Genomic DNA, 16375 nt, shown 5'->3' with positions numbered 1-16375 from the left:
CTGGACCTCGCCTTTATCAGGAGATCGTCCAAGTACGGGATAATTAAAACTCCCTTCTTTCGAAGGAGTATCATCATTTCGGCCATTACCTTGGTAAAGACCCTCGGAGCCGTGAATAGACCGAACGGCAACGTCTGGAATTGGTAATGACAATCCTGTACCACAAATCTGAGGTACTCCTGGTGAGGATGGTAAATGGGGACATGCAGGTAAGCATCCTTGATGTCCAGTGATACCATGTAATCCCCCTCGTCCAGGCTTGCAATAACTGCCCTGAGCGATTCCATCTTGAACTTTAATTTTTTTATATATGTGTTCAAGGATTTCAAATTTAAAATGGGTCTCACCGAACCGTCCGGTTTCGGTACCACAAACATTGTGGAATAGTAACCCCGTCCTTGTTGAAGTAGGGGCACCTTTACTATCACCTGCTGGGAATACAGCTTGTGAATTGCCTCTATCACTGCCTCCCTGCCTGAGGGAGTTGTTGGCAAGGCAGATTTGAGGAAACGGTGGGGGGGAGACGTCTCGAATTCCAGCTTGTACCCCTGAGATACTACTTGCAAGATCCAGGGATCCACCCGTGAGCGAGCCCACTGATCGCTGAAATTTTTGAGATGGGCCCCCACCGTACCTGGCTCCGCCTGTGGAGCCCCAGCGTCATGCGGCGGACTTAGAGGAAGCAGGGGAGGACTTTTGCTCCTGGGAACTGGCTGTATGCTGCAGCTTTTTCCCTCTACCTCTGGGCAGAAAGGACGCGCATTTAACCCGCTTGCCTTTATGGGGCCGAAAGGACTGTACCTGATAATACGGTGCTTTCTTTGGCTGTGAGGGAACATGGGGTAAAAATGCAGATTTCCCAGCAGTTGCTGTGGAAACTAGGTCCGAGAGACCATCCCCGAACTCCTCCTCACCTTTATAAGGCAAAACTTCCATGTGCCTTTTCGAGTCTGCATCACCTGTCCACTGCCGAGTCCATAACCCTCTCCTGGCAGAAATGGACATTGCACTTATTTTAGATGCCAGCCGGCAAATATCCCTCTGTGCATCTCTCATGTATAAGACTGCGTCTTTAATATGCTCTACGGTTAGCAATGTAGTGTACCTGTTTAGGGTATCAATATTTTCCGACAGGGAATCTGACCACGCAGCTGCAGCACTGCACATCCATGCTGAAGCAATAGCTGGTCTCAGTATAATACCTGTGTGTGTATATACAGACTTCAGGATAGGCTCCTGCTTTCTATCAGCAGGTTCCTTTAAGGCGGCCGTATCCGGAGACGGTAGTGCCACCTTCTTTGACAAGCGTGTGAGCGCTTTATCCACCCTAGGGGATGTTTCCCAACGTGACCTATCCTCTGGCGGGTTAAGGGTACGCCATTAGTAACCTTTTAGAAATTATTAGTTTCTTATCGGGGGAAGCCCACGCTTCTTCACACACTTCATTTAATTCCTCAGATGGAGGAAAAACTACTGGTAGTTTTTTCTCTCCAAACATAATACCCTTTTTTGTGGTACCGGGGGTAACATCAGAAATGTGCAACACATTTTTCATTGCCTCAATCATGTAACGTGTGGCCCTATTGGAAGTTACATTAGTCTCATCGTCGTCGACACTGGAGTCAGTATCCGTGTCGACATCTGTGTCTGCCATCTGAGGTAGCGGGCGTTTTAGAGCCCCTGATGGCTTTTGAGACGCCTGGGCAGGCACAGGCTGAGAAGCCGGCTGTCCCATATTTGGTATGTCGTCAAACCTTTTATGTAAGAAGTCGACACTGTCACGTAGTTCCTTCCACATAACCATCCACTCAGGTGTCGGCCCACGCAGGGGGTGACATTACATTTATATGCATCTGCTCTGCCTCCACATAAGCCTCCTTATCAAACATGTCGACACAGCCGTACCGACACACCGCATACACACAGGGAATGCTCTGACAGAGGACAGGACCCCACAAAGCCCTTTGGGGAGACAGAGAGAGAGTATGCCAGCACACACCAGAGCGCTATATAACACAGGGATCCCACTATAAATGAGTGTTTTTTCCCTTATAGCTGCTTATATTATATATACTGCGCCTAAATTTAGTGCCCCCCCTCTCTTTTTTACCCTTATGTAGCTTGACACTGCAGGGGAGAGCCAGGGAGCGTCCTTCCAGCGGAGCTGTGAGGGGAAAATGGCGTCAGTGTGCTGAGGGGGATAGCCCCGCCCCTTTTCCGGCTGACTTCTCCCGCTTTTTCTGGAATTCTGGCAGGGGTATTTTTACACCTATATAGCCTTCCTGACTATATATGGTGTAGATTTGCCAGCCAAGGTGTATTATATTGCCCTCAGGGCGCCCCCCCCCCCCCCCCCAGCGCTCTGCACCCATCAGTGACCGGAGTGTGAGGTGTGCATGAGGAGCAATGGCGCACAGCTGCAGTGCTGTGCGCTACCTTGTTGAAGACAGAAGTCTTCTGCCGCCGATTTTCTGGAACACTTCTTGCTTCTGGCTCTGTAAGGGGGCCGGCGGCGCGGCTCCGGGTCCGAACGATCGAGGTCGGGTCCTGTGTTCGATCCCTCTGGAGCTAATGGTGTCCAGTAGCCTAAGAAGCCCAAGCTACCTCCAGTCAGGTAGGTTCGCTTCTTCTCCCTTAGTCCCTCGCTGCAGTGAGTCTGTTGCCAGCAGATCTCACTGTAAATAAAAAACCTAAAATATACTTTCTCTCTAGGAGCTCAGGAGAGACCCTAGTGTGCATCCAGCTCAGCCGGGCACAAGATTCTAACTGAGGCTTGGAGGAGGGTCATAGTGGGAGGAGCCAGTGCACACCAGTAGTCTAAAGCTTTCTTTTAGTTGTGCCCAGTCTCCTGCGGAGCCGCTATTCCCCATGGTCCTTACGGAGTCCCAGCATCCACTTAGGACGTCAGAGAAAGATGTATTATGGTCAGTGGTCAGGTCATGTTGGGGGTGTAGTGTCCTATGTCTGTATAGGGTGTAATAGATGTATTATGGTCAGTGGTCAGGTCATGTTGGGGGTGTAGTGTCCTATGTCTGTATAGGGTGTAATAGATGTATTATGATCATGGCCAGTGGTCAGGTCATGTTGGGGTGTAGTGTCCTATGTCTGTATAGGGTGTAATAGATGTATTATGGTCATGGTCAGCGGTAAGGTTATGTTGAGGGTGTAGCGTCCTATGTCTGTATAGGGTGTAATAGATGTATTATGGTCATGGCCAGTGGTCAGGTCATGTTGGGGTGTAGTGTCCTATGTCTGTATAGTGTAATAGATGTATTATGGTCATGGCCAGTGGTCAGGTCATGTTGGGGGTGTAGTGTCCTATGTCTGTATAGGGTGTAATAGATGTATTATGGTCATGGTCAGGTCATGTTGGGGTGTAGTGTCCTATGTCTGTATAGGGTGTAATAGATGTATTATGGTCATGGCCAGGGGTCAGGTCATGTTGGGGGTGTAGTGCCCTATGTCTGTATAGGGTGTAATAGATGTATTATGGCCAGTGGTCAGGTCATGTTGGGGTGTAGTGTCCTATGTCTGTATAGGGTGTAATAGATGTATTATGGTCATGGCCAGTGGTCAGGTCATGTTGGGGGTGTAGTGTCCTATGGCTGTATAGGGTGTAATAGATGTATTATGGTCAGTGGTCAGGTCATGTTGGGGTGTAGTGTCCTATGTCTGTATAGGGTGTAATAGATGTATTACACTACTGAGGAGGAAAGGGATCTAGGAGTCACTATCTCAGGTGACAAAGGATAAATATAGTATTAATGGCACTATACTGGAAACTACTGAGGAGGAAAGGGATCTAGGAGTCACTATTTCAGGTGACAGGATAAATATAGTATTAATGGCACTATACTGGGAACTACTGAGGAGGAAAGGGATCTAGGAGTCACTATTTCAGGTGACATAAAGGATAAATATAGTATTAATGGCACTATACTGGAAACTACTGAGGAGAAAAGGGATCTAGGAGTCACTATCTCAGGTGACATAAAGGATAAATATAGTATTAATGGCACTATACTGGAAACTACTGAGGAGAAAAGGGATCTAGGAGTCACTATTTCAGGTGACATAGGATAAATATAGTATAAATGGCGCTATGCTGGGAACTACTGAGGAGGAAAGGGATCTAGGAGTCACTATTTCAGGTGACATAAAGGATAAATATAGTATTAATGGCACTATACTGGAAACTACTGAGGAGGAAAGGGATCTAGGAGTCACTATCTCAGGTGACATAAAGGATAAATATAGTATTAATGGCACTATACTGGAAACTACTGAGGAGGAAAGGGATCTAGGAGTCACTATTTCAGGTGACATAAAGGATAAATATAGTATTAATGGCACTATACTGGAGACTACTGAGGAGGAAAGGGATCTAGGAGTCACTATCTCAGGTGACATAAAGGATAAATACAGTATTAATGGCACTATACTGGAAACTACTGAGGAGGAAAGGGATCTAGGAGTCACTATCTCAGGTGACAAAGGATAAATATAGTATTAATGGCACTATACTGGGAACTACTGAGGAGGAAAGGGATCTAGGAGTCACTATTTCAGGTGACATAAAGGATAAATATAATATTAATGGTGCTATACTGGAAACTACTGAGGAGGAAAGGGATCTAGGAGTCACTATTTCAGGTGACATAAAGAATAAATATAGTATTAATGACACTATACTGGAAACTACTAAGGAGGAAAGGGATCTAGGAGTCACTATTTCAGGTGACATAAAGGATAAATATAGTATTAATGGCACTATACTGGGAACTACTGAGGAGGAAAGGGATCTAGGAGTCACTATCTCAGGTGACAAAGGATAAATATAGTATTAATGGCACTATACTGGGAACTACTGAGGAGGAAAGGGATCTAGGAGTCACTATTTCAGGTGACATAAAGGATAAATATAATATTAATGGTGCTATACTGGAAACTACTGAGGAGGAAAGGGATCTAGGAGTCACTATCTCAGGTGACATAAAGGATAAATATAGTATTAATGGTGCTATACTGGATACTACTGAGGAGGAAAGGGATCTAGAAGTCACTATCTCAGGTGACATAAAGGATATATATAGTATTAATGGCAGTATACTGGAAACTACTGAGGAGGAAAGGGATCTAGGAGTCACTATCTCAGGTGACATAAAGGATAAATATAGTATTAATGACACTATACTGGGAACTACTGAGGAGGAAAGGGATCTAGGAGTCACTATTTCAGGTGACATAAAGGATAAATATAGTATTAATGGCACTATACTGGAGACTACTGAGGAGGAAAGGGATCTAGGAGTCACTATCTCAGGTGACATAAAGGATAAATATAGTATTAATGGCACTATACTGGAAACTACTGAGGAGGAAAGGGATCTAGGAGTCACTATTTCAGGTGACAGAAAGGATAAATATAGTATTAATGGCACTATACTGAGAACTACTGAGGAGGAAAGGGATCTAGGAGTCACTATTTCAGGTGACATAAAGGATAAATATAGTATTAATGACACTATACTGGGAACTACTGAGGAGGAAAGGGATCTAGGAGTCACTCTTTCAGGTGACATAAAGGATAAATATAGTATTAATGGCACTATACTGGAAACTACTGAGGAGGAAAGGGATCTAGGAGTCACTATTTCAGGTGACATAAAGGATAAATATAGTATTAATGGCACTATACTGGAAACTACTGAGGAGGAAAGGGATCTAGGAGTCACTATTTCAGGTGACATAAAGGATACATATAGTATTAATGGCACTATACTGATAACTACTGAGGAGGAAAGGGATCTAGGAGTCACTATTTCAGGTGACATAAAGGATAAATATAGTATTAATGGCACTATACTGGAAACTACTGAGGAGGAAAGGGATCTAGGAGTCACTATTTCAGGTGACATAAAGGATAAATATAGTATTAATGGCACTATACTGATAACTACTGAGGAGGAAAGGGATCTAGGTGTCACTATTTCAGGTGACATAAAGGATAAATATAGTATTAATGGCACTATACTGAGAACTACTGAGGAGGAAAGGGATCTAGGAGTCACTATTTCAGGTGACATAAAGGATAAATATAGTATAATGACACTATACTGGGAACTACTGAGGAGGAAAGGGATCTAGGAGTCACTATTTCAGGTGACATAAAGGATAAATATAGTATTAATGGCACTATACTGGAAACTACTGAGGAGGAAAGGGATCTAGGAGTCACTATCTCAGGTGACATAAAGGATAAATATAGTATTAATGGCACTATACTGGAAACTACTGAGGAGGAAAGGGATCTAGGAGTCACTATTTCAGGTGACATAAAGGATAAATATAGTATTAATGGCACTATACTGAGAACTACTGAGGAGGAAAGGGATCTAGGAGTCACTATTTCAGGTGACATAAAGGATAAATATAGTATTAATGACACTATACTGGGAACTACTGAGGAGGAAAGGGATCTAGGAGTCACTATTTCAGGTGACATAAAGGATAAATATAGTATTAATGGCACTATACTGGAAACTACTGAGGAGGAAAGGGATCTAGGAGTCACTATTTCAGGTGACATAAAGGATAAATATAGTATTAATGGCACTATACTGATAACTACTGAGGAGGAAAGGGATCTAGGAGTCACCATTTCAGGTGACATAAAGGATAAATATAGTATTAATGGCACTATACTGGAAACTACTGAGGAGGAAAGGGATCTAGGAGTCACTATTTCAGGTGACATAAAGGATAAATATAGTATTAATGGCACTATACTGATAACTACTGAGGAGGAAAGGGATCTAGGAGTCACTATTTCAGGTGACAGAAAGGATAAATATAGTATTAATGGCACTATACTGAGAACTACTGAGGAGGAAAGGGATCTAGGAGTCACTATTTCAGGTGACATAAAGGATAAATATAGTATTAATGGCACTATACTGAGACCTACTGAGGAGGAAAGGGATCTAGGAGTCACTATTTCAGGTGACATAAAGGATAAATATAGTATTAATGGCACTATACTGGAAACTACTGAGGAGGAAAGGGATCTAGGAGTCACTATTTCAGGTGACATAAAGGATACATATAGTATTAATGGCACTATACTGATTACTACTGAGGAGGAAAGGGATCTAGGAGTCACTATTTCAGGTGACATAAAGGATAAATATAGTATTAATGGCACTATACTGGAAACTACTGAGGAGGAAAGGGATCTAGGAGTCACTATTTCAGGTGACATAAAGGATAAATATAGTATTAATGGCACTATACTGATAACTACTGAGGAGGAAAGGGATCTAGGTGTCACTATTTCAGGTGACATAAAGGATAAATATAGTATTAATGGCACTATACTGAGAACTACTGAGGAGGAAAGGGATCTAGGAGTCACTATTTCAGGTGACATGAAGGATAAATATAGTATAATGACACTATACTGGGAACTACTGAGGAGGAAAGGGATCTAGGAGTCACTATTTCAGGTGACATAAAGGATAAATATAGTATTAATGGCACTATACTGGAAACTACTGAGGAGGAAAGGGATCTAGGAGTCACTATCTCAGGTGACATAAAGGATAAATATAGTATTAATGGCACTATACTGGAAACTACTGAGGAGGAAAGGGATCTAGGAGTCACTATTTCAGGTGACATAAAGGATAAATATAGTATTAATGGCACTATACTGAGAACTACTGAGGAGGAAAGGGATCTAGGAGTCACTATTTCAGGTGACATAAAGGATAAATATAGTATTAATGACACTATACTGGGAACTACTGAGGAGGAAAGGGATCTAGGAGTCACTATTTCAGGTGACATAAAGGATAAATATAGTATTAATGGCACTATACTGGAAACTACTGAGGAGGAAAGGGATCTAGGAGTCACTATTTCAGGTGACATAAAGGATAAATATAGTATTAATGGCACTATACTGATAACTACTGAGGAGGAAAGGGATCTAGGAGTCACCATTTCAGGTGACATAAAGGATAAATATAGTATTAATGGCACTATACTGGAATACACTGAGGAGGAAAGGGATCTAGAAGTCACTATTTCAGGTGACATAAAGGATAAATATAGTATTAATGGCACTATACTGGAGACTACTGAGGAGGAAAGGGATCTAGGAGTCACTATCTCAGGTGACATAAAGGATAAATATAGTATTAATGGCACTATACTGGAAACTACTGAGGAGGAAAGGGATCTAGGAGTCACTATCTCAGGTGACATAAAGGATAAATATAGTATTAATGGCACTATACTGGAAACTACTGAGGAGGAAAGGGATCTAGGAGTCACTATTTCAGGTGACATAAAGGATAAATATAGTATTAATGGCACTATACTGAGAACTACTGAGGAGGAAAGGGAACTAGGAGTCACTATTTCAGGTGACATAAAGGATAAATATAGTATTAATGGCACTATACTGAGAACTACGGAGGAGGAAAGGGATCTAGGAGTCACTATTTCAGGTGACATAAAGGATAAATATAGTATTAATGACACTATACTGGGAACTACTGAGGAGGAAAGGGATCTAGGAGTCACTATTTCAGGTGACATAAAGGATATAGTATTAATGGCACTATACTGGAAACTACTGAGGAGGAAAGGGATCTAGGAGTCACTATTTCAGGTGACATAAAGGATAAATATAGTATTAATGGCACTATACTGATAACTACTGAGGAGGAAAGGGATCTAGGAGTCACCATTTCAGGTGACATAAAGGATAAATATAGTATTAATGGCACTATACTGGAAACTACTGAGGAGGAAAGGGATCTAGAAGTCACTATTTCAGGTGACATAAAGGATAAATATAGTATTAATGGCACTATACTGGAGACTACTGAGGAGGAAAGGGATCTAGGAGTCACTATCTCAGGTGACATAAAGGATAAATATAGTATTAATGGCACTATACTGGAAACTACTGAGGAGGAAAGGGATCTAGGAGTCACTATTTCAGGTGACATAAAGGATAAATATAGTATTAATGGCACTATACTGAGAACTACTGAGGAGGAAAGGGATCTAGGAGTCACTATTTCAGGTGCCATAAAGGATAAATATAGTATTAATGACACTATACTGGGAACTACTGAGGAGGAAAGGGATCTAGGAGTCACTATTTCAGGTGACATAAAGGATAAATATAGTATTAATGGCACTATACTGGAAACTACTGAGGAGGAAAGGGATCTAGGAGTCACTATTTCAGGTGACATAAAGGATAAATATAGTATTAATGACACTATACTGGAAACTACTGAGGAGGAAATGGATCTAGGAGTCACTATTTCAGGTGACATAAAGGATAAATATAGTAATAATGGCACTATACTGGAAACTACTGAGGAGGAAAGGGATCTAGAAGTCACTATTTCAGGTGACATAAAGGATAAATATAGTATTAATGGCACTATACTGGAGACTACTGAGGAGGAAAGGGATCTAGGAGTCACTATCTCAGGTGACATAAAGGATAAATATAGTATTAATGGCACTATACTGGAAACTACTGAGGAGGAAAGGGATCTAGGAGTCACTATTTCAGGTGACATAAAGGATAAATTTAGTATTAATGGCACTATACTGAGAACTACTGAGGAGGAAAGGGATCTAGGAGTCACTATTTCAGGTGACATAAAGGATAAATATAGTAATAATGGCACTATACTGGGAACTACTGAGGAGGAAAGGGATCTAGGAGTCACTATTTCAGGTGACATAAAGGATAAATATAGTATTAATGGCACTATACTGGAAACTACTAAGGAGGAAAGGGATCTAGGAGTCACTATTACTGGTGACATAAATGATAAATATAGTATTAATGGCACTATACTGGAAACTACTGAGGAGGAAAGGGATCTAGGAGTCACTATTTCAGGTGACAAAGGATAAATATAGTATTAATGGCACTATACTGAGAACTACTGAGGAGGAAAGGGATCTAGGAGTCACTATTTCAGGTGACATAAAGGATAAATATAGTAATAATGGCACTATACTGGGAACTACTGAGGAGGAAAGGGATCTAGGAGTCAGTATTTCAGGTGACATAAAGGATAAATATAGTATTAATGGCACTATACTGGAAACTACTGAGGAGGAAAGGAATCTAGGAGTCACTATCTCAGGTGACATAAAGGATAAATATAGTATTAATGGCACTATACTGGAAACTACTGAGGAGGAAAGGGATCTAGGAGTCACTATCTCAGGTGACAGGATAAATATAGTATTAATGGCACTATACTGGAACTACTGAGGAGGAAAGGAATCTAGGAGTCACTATCTCAGGTGACATAAAGGATAAATATAGTATTAATGGCACTATACTGGAAACTACTGAGGAGGAAAGGGATCTAGGAGTAACTATTTCAGGTGACATAAAGGATAAATATAGTATTAATGGCACTATACTGGAAACTACTGAGGAGGAAAGGGATCTAGGAGTCACTATCTCAGGTGACATAAAGGATAAATATAGTATTAATGGCACTATACTGGAAACTACTGAGGAGGAAAGGGATCTAGGAGTCACTATCTCAGGTGACATAAAGGATAAATATAGTATTAATGGCACTATACTGGAAACTACTGAGGAGGAAAGGGATCTAGGAGTCACTATTTCAGGTGACATAAAGGATAAATATAGTATTAATGGCACTATACTGGAGACTACTGAGGAGGAAAGGGATCTAGGAGTCACTATTTCAGGTGACATAAAGGATAAATATAGTATTAATGGCACTATAATGGAGACTACTGAGGAGGAAAGGGATCTAGGAGTCACTATTTCAGGTGACATAAAGGATAAATATAGTATAATGGCGCTATACTGGAAACTACTGAGGAGGAAAGGGATTTAGGAGTCACTATTTCAGGTGATATAAAGGATAAATATAGTATTAATGGCACTATACTGGGAACTACTGAGGAGGAAAGGGATCTAGGAGTCACTATTTCAGGTGACATAAAGGATAAATATAGTATTAATGGCACTATACTGGGAACTACTGAGGAGGAAAGAGATCTAGGAGTCACTATTTCAGGTGACATAAAGGATAAATATAGTATTACTGGCACTATACTGGAAACTACTGAGGAGGAAAGAGATCTAGGAGTCACTATTTCAGGTGACATAAAGGATAAATATAGTATTAATGGCACTATACTAGAAACTACTGAGGAGGAAAGGGATCTAGGAGTCACTATTTCAGGTGATATAAAGGATAAATATAGTATTAATGGCACTATACTGGAGACTACTGAGGAGGAAAGGGATCTAGGAGTCACTATCTCAGGTGACATAAAGGATAAATATAGTATTAATGGCACTATACTGGAAACTACTGAGGAGGAAAGGGATCTAGGAGTCACTATTTCAGGTGACATAAAGGATAAATTTAGTATTAATGGCACTATACTGAGAACTACTGAGGAGGAAAGGGATCTAGGAGTCACTATTTCAGGTGACATAAAGGATAAATATAGTAATAATGGCACTATACTGGGAACTACTGAGGAGGAAAGGGATCTAGGAGTCACTATTTCAGGTGACATAAAGGATAAATATAGTATTAATGGCACTATACTGGAAACTACTAAGGAGGAAAGGGATCTAGGAGTCACTATTACTGGTGACATAAATGATAAATATAGTATTAATGGCACTATACTGGAAACTACTGAGGAGGAAAGGGATCTAGGAGTCACTATTTCAGGTGACAAAGGATAAATATAGTATTAATGGCACTATACTGAGAACTACTGAGGAGGAAAGGGATCTAGGAGTCACTATTTCAGGTGACATAAAGGATAAATATAGTAATAATGGCACTATACTGGGAACTACTGAGGAGGAAAGGGATCTAGGAGTCAGTATTTCAGGTGACATAAAGGATAAATATAGTATTAATGGCACTATACTGGAAACTACTGAGGAGGAAAGGAATCTAGGAGTCACTATCTCAGGTGACATAAAGGATAAATATAGTATTAATGGCACTATACTGGAAACTACTGAGGAGGAAAGGGATCTAGGAGTCACTATCTCAGGTGACAGGATAAATATAGTATTAATGGCACTATACTGGAACTACTGAGGAGGAAAGGAATCTAGGAGTCACTATCTCAGGTGACATAAAGGATAAATATAGTATTAATGGCACTATACTGGAAACTACTGAGGAGGAAAGGGATCTAGGAGTAACTATTTCAGGTGACATAAAGGATAAATATAGTATTAATGGCACTATACTGGAAACTACTGAGGAGGAAAGGGATCTAGGAGTCACTATCTCAGGTGACATAAAGGATAAATATAGTATTAATGGCACTATACTGGAAACTACTGAGGAGGAAAGGGATCTAGGAGTCACTATCTCAGGTGACATAAAGGATAAATATAGTATTAATGGCACTATACTGGAAACTACTGAGGAGGAAAGGGATCTAGGAGTCACTATTTCAGGTGACATAAAGGATAAATATAGTATTAATGGCACTATACTGGAGACTACTGAGGAGGAAAGGGATCTAGGAGTCACTATTTCAGGTGACATAAAGGATAAATATAGTATTAATGGCACTATAATGGAGACTACTGAGGAGGAAAGGGATCTAGGAGTCACTATTTCAGGTGACATAAAGGATAAATATAGTATAATGGCGCTATACTGGAAACTACTGAGGAGGAAAGGGATTTAGGAGTCACTATTTCAGGTGATATAAAGGATAAATATAGTATTAATGGCACTATACTGGGAACTACTGAGGAGGAAAGGGATCTAGGAGTCACTATTTCAGGTGACATAAAGGATAAATATAGTATTAATGGCACTATACTGGGAACTACTGAGGAGGAAAGAGATCTAGGAGTCACTATTTCAGGTGACATAAAGGATAAATATAGTATTACTGGCACTATACTGGAAACTACTGAGGAGGAAAGAGATCTAGGAGTCACTATTTCAGGTGACATAAAGGATAAATATAGTATTAATGGCACTATACTAGAAACTACTGAGGAGGAAAGGGATCTAGGAGTCACTATTTCAGGTGATATAAAGGATAAATATAGTATTAATGGCACTATACTGGAGACTACTGAGGAGGAAAGGGATCTAGGAGTCACTATCTCAGGTGACATAAAGGATAAATATAGTATTAATGGCACTATACTGGAAACTACTGAGGAGGAAAGGGATCTAGGAGTCACTATTTCAGGTGACATAAAGGATAAATTTAGTATTAATGGCACTATACTGAGAACTACTGAGGAGGAAAGGGATCTAGGAGTCACTATTTCAGGTGACATAAAGGATAAATATAGTAATAATGGCACTATACTGGGAACTACTGAGGAGGAAAGGGATCTAGGAGTCACTATTTCAGGTGACATAAAGGATAAATATAGTATTAATGGCACTATACTGGAAACTACTAAGGAGGAAAGGGATCTAGGAGTCACTATTACTGGTGACATAAATGATAAATATAGTATTAATGGCACTATACTGGAAACTACTGAGGAGGAAAGGGATCTAGGAGTCACTATTTCAGGTGACAAAGGATAAATATAGTATTAATGGCACTATACTGAGAACTACTGAGGAGGAAAGGGATCTAGGAGTCACTATTTCAGGTGACATAAAGGATAAATATAGTAATAATGGCACTATACTGGGAACTACTGAGGAGGAAAGGGATCTAGGAGTCAGTATTTCAGGTGACATAAAGGATAAATATAGTATTAATGGCACTATACTGGAAACTACTGAGGAGGAAAGGAATCTAGGAGTCACTATCTCAGGTGACATAAAGGATAAATATAGTATTAATGGCACTATACTGGAAACTACTGAGGAGGAAAGGGATCTAGGAGTCACTATCTCAGGTGACAGGATAAATATAGTATTAATGGCACTATACTGGAACTACTGAGGAGGAAAGGAATCTAGGAGTCACTATCTCAGGTGACATAAAGGATAAATATAGTATTAATGGCACTATACTGGAAACTACTGAGGAGGAAAGGGATCTAGGAGTAACTATTTCAGGTGACATAAAGGATAAATATAGTATTAATGGCACTATACTGGAAACTACTGAGGAGGAAAGGGATCTAGGAGTCACTATCTCAGGTGACATAAAGGATAAATATAGTATTAATGGCACTATACTGGAAACTACTGAGGAGGAAAGGGATCTAGGAGTCACTATCTCAGGTGACATAAAGGATAAATATAGTATTAATGGCACTATACTGGAAACTACTGAGGAGGAAAGGGATCTAGGAGTCACTATTTCAGGTGACATAAAGGATAAATATAGTATTAATGGCACTATACTGGAGACTACTGAGGAGGAAAGGGATCTAGGAGTCACTATTTCAGGTGACATAAAGGATAAATATAGTATTAATGGCACTATAATGGAGACTACTGAGGAGGAAAGGGATCTAGGAGTCACTATTTCAGGTGACATAAAGGATAAATATAGTATAATGGCGCTATACTGGAAACTACTGAGGAGGAAAGGGATTTAGGAGTCACTATTTCAGGTGATATAAAGGATAAATATAGTATTAATGGCACTATACTGGGAACTACTGAGGAGGAAAGGGATCTAGGAGTCACTATTTCAGGTGACATAAAGGATAAATATAGTATTAATGGCACTATACTGGGAACTACTGAGGAGGAAAGAGATCTAGGAGTCACTATTTCAGGTGACATAAAGGATAAATATAGTATTACTGGCACTATACTGGAAACTACTGAGGAGGAAAGAGATCTAGGAGTCACTATTTCAGGTGACATAAAGGATAAATATAGTATTAATGGCACTATACTAGAAACTACTGAGGAGGAAAGGGATCTAGGAGTCACTATTTCAGGTGATATAAAGGATAAATATAGTATTAATGGCACTATACTGGGAACTACTGAGGAGGAAAGGGATCTAGGAGTCACTATTTCAGGTGACAAAAAGGATAAATATAGTATTAATGGCACTATACTGGAAACTACTGAGGAGGAAAGGGATCTAGGAGTCACTATTTCAGGTGACATAAAGGATAAATATAGTATTAATGGCACTATACTGGAAACTACTGAGGAGGAAAGGGATCTAGGAGTCACTATCTCAGGTGATATAAAGGCAGGTAAGCAATGTAACACAGCAATGAGGAAGGCTGGTCAGATGCTTGGTGCATTGGGAGTAGGGGTGTAGCGAGGGTGGCTCCGGTGGAGCGTGTGCTCTGGGTGCCGGAAAAGTTAAAGGGCGCGCTGCCTCCTGCCCCCTCTCTCTCCGCTCGCTATACCATGGGTGGAGGGACAGTCAGCCATAGAGGAGGAGGAGTAAGGGGGTGCACACTGACTTAACTCGGATACTAGGTAGAGAACAGGGCAGGCCAGAGGCGACAGCAGGAGACACGGACAGCCAGCACATACCGGAGCTCTGCCGTCCTCTTTATATGGTTCAATGTCTGCTTGTAGCTGTGCGCGGGGTTACTTCTGTCCTGTTACACCACCCCAGCTGCTGCAGCACCTCTCTCTGCATTAGAAGCTGCAGAGTAACATGTATAAGCGGCTCTCTGAGGCATAACGTATATAAGCGACTACTGTGGTGTGACGTGTATAAACTGTGGTATAATGCGTATAAATGGCTCTACTGTTGTGTAACGTGTATAAGGGCATAAAGTGTATAAGGGTACTACTGTGTAGTGTAATGTGAATAATGGACAATACTGTGTGTTGTGTAATCTGAATTGGTAATATTCGGTGGCCACTCCCCTTTCCCATGAAGCCACGCCCCTATACTTTTATTGCACACCTTAGACATGTAACATGCACCGAATCCTGTACAGGAGAGGGGGCGCCGAAACATACCCATGCTCCGGGAGCTCCATGGAACCTAGCTACACCTCTGATTGGGAGAGGAATCAACAGCAGAAAGAAGTAATAATGCCACTGTATAGGTTATTGGTACGGCCTCATCTAGAATACTGTGTCCAATTCTGGAATTCATGGAGGTCATTCTGACCTGATCGCACGCTAGGTTTTTTCGCTGCGCTGCGATCAGGTCAGAACTGCGCATGCGTATGCACCGTAATGCGCAGGTGCGTCATACGGGTGCAAAGCGGATCGTTGCTGAGCGATGGATTTTACGAAAAATCCATTCGCACAGCTGATCGCAAGGAGATTGACAGGAAGAGGGCGTTTGTGGGTGTCAACTGACCGTTTTCTGGGCGTGTTTGGAAAAACGCAGGCATGTCCAAGCTTTTGCAGGGCGGGTGTATGACGTCAATTCCGGACAA

At 41.0% G+C, this 16375-nt stretch overlaps 1 protein-coding gene across 1 annotated transcript in view; it reads left to right on the top strand.

The window, feature by feature from the left end:
* ALX4 (ALX homeobox 4) overlaps window positions 1–16375 on the top strand; it is a 143807-nt gene that overhangs the window by 87629 nt on the left and 39803 nt on the right. The window lies entirely within an intron of this gene.

Source organism: Pseudophryne corroboree, chromosome 11 (assembly GCF_028390025.1).
Source record: "Pseudophryne corroboree isolate aPseCor3 chromosome 11, aPseCor3.hap2, whole genome shotgun sequence".
Lineage (NCBI taxonomy): Eukaryota > Metazoa > Chordata > Amphibia > Anura > Myobatrachidae > Pseudophryne > Pseudophryne corroboree.
The sequence above is the reverse complement of the archived record's forward strand: the minus strand, read 5'-3'. Positions and strand labels throughout refer to the sequence as shown.